General features: G+C 38.7%; 1 protein-coding gene across 2 annotated transcripts in view; it reads right to left on the bottom strand.

Moving 5' to 3' along the window:
- Positions 1 to 1967, bottom strand: part of efna5b (ephrin-A5b) — a 119633-nt gene that overhangs the window by 42551 nt on the left and 75115 nt on the right. The window lies entirely within an intron of this gene.

Below are 1967 nucleotides of genomic sequence, written 5' to 3'. Positions count from 1 at the left end.
GGGGACATTCCATAGGCATAATGGTTTTTATACTGTACAAACTGTATTTTCTATCGCCCTACACCAACCTTACACCTAAACCTACCCCTTACAGGAAACATTACAGGGGTATTACAGGATACCCCTTACAGGTGCATTTTTACAATTTAAAAAAAACCTTGTTTACTTTATTTTTATACCAGTTTTACAAATGAGGACGTCCCCAAAATATGGTTAAGTAGGTACACTACACACACACACACACACACACACACTCACTCACTCACTCAAACACACACACACACGTTTTATGAATCGGTTTTATCTTTGAAGACACCAATGGGAGGTTTTGTCAGATTTAACTGAAGTGTAGCTCGGTAAACACAAACAAACACACACACATGCTAAAGTGCAGACTCGTAATTAAATTTCCTCATTTACAGTTTTTCTCAATTGCTAACACACTATAACTGATTCATTTGGCACAATTTTCCAAACCATTCCTACAGTTCCTGAAACAAAGACACGTTTCTCAAAACTTTTAACACATTTCACCTGTTTTCATACACGCTCAGTGTTTTCAGCCAAACTCTACACAAGAACGGCATCATTTTGCACAGGTTTAACCATGTTCTCATTTAGAAAACACAAACTCGGTGGCGCGCAAGATGGCGGCTTGGAAGCGGTAGTGTTTTTTAGAGGCTCTTGTGCCAGTCACTCGTTTTCCCTCCCTAACTCGTAAATAAAGAACGCAAGCCATTGATTTCGGTTACAAATCTTGTGTAGCATGTCACTAGAGACTTTTTGGTCGCAATCTTTGCCGAAGATGCCAAGACCTGCTAAGAAAACTGGAAAAAAGATCCGACCGCGGACGCAGCGGCCGAGGAGCCCAAGCATAGCTCGAGTGATGCTAATAGTGAACACGAACTTAGCCCGGCGCTTGCAAAAGCACTTGAAATTATGACCATTGCATATGGAACTGTCACATGATTCAGGCTTATTGGTCCAGAGTTGTGGCTCAATTAAATAACATCTTTGGTTTGGATCTGGAGCTGGATCCTTTGTCACTTCTTCTGGGTTTTCCCTGTAGGCTTATCTCTAATAAATTTGAAAGACGACTTTTTAGTCTGTTAACTTTTGCTGCCAGGAAGAATCTACTGATGTCATGGATCAGTGATAAGCCTCCCTCCATCACAGGCTGGCATTCAATCATCAGGGAAATTATCTCTCTGGAACTCTTGACCTGTATTATTCATTCTACAACAGATGCTTTTAATCGTATATGGACACCATACCTTAACTGCATAAATGCTTCTACCTGTGACATTTTGTGGCTTGGTATGACATAGTGTTCCTAGAGGTGTATAGAAGATTCATGTATTCTCCCCAGTTTTTATTATTGTTAATTTTGAACTGTGATATAATGCTCTGCTTGTCATCTTATGTATAATTTTGTTTTTGTATTCTCTTTTGTTGTATATCAGGCAGTGTGTGTGTATGTTATAGTTTTGTATTGTGTTGGAAGTTAATAAAAAAAAGAGAGAAAAAAAAAAAAGAAAACACAAACTCACAATATAGCTAACTCAAGAATCACAAAATGAACACATTTATCCATGTGTGAACATTCAGTAGCAAAACTGATGAAATACAAAGCACTATAGTTGACCTTGTTCTTCTGCATGGACTGACCCTGAGGAAAGTTGGCCTACAGGCTCATCTACAAGGTTTCAATACTACTTACACATACAATATAATTACAGTAGTAGCAGTACTTCAGATGAGAGAGCGTTCATTATTCTATGTACAGTAAATACTGTAGTGCATGTTGTACACCCTCAAACTCATTACTGTTGAATTGATTTGTAGCCAAGTATGTACTGTATCTGTGCAGAACTGAGAGACGACTGTCTAGGGGAGGCAGAGAAGTCGTTTGTCAGAAGACTTAGAAACTGCTATAACAAATACGGATACTACCAATACTGTAATGC

The sequence above is a fragment of the Sinocyclocheilus anshuiensis genome, unplaced genomic scaffold (genome assembly GCF_001515605.1).
Source record: "Sinocyclocheilus anshuiensis isolate Anshui unplaced genomic scaffold, SAMN03320099.WGS_v1.1 scaffold614, whole genome shotgun sequence".
Taxonomy (NCBI): Eukaryota; Metazoa; Chordata; class Actinopteri; order Cypriniformes; family Cyprinidae; genus Sinocyclocheilus; species Sinocyclocheilus anshuiensis.
The sequence above is the reverse complement of the archived record's forward strand: the minus strand, read 5'-3'. Positions and strand labels throughout refer to the sequence as shown.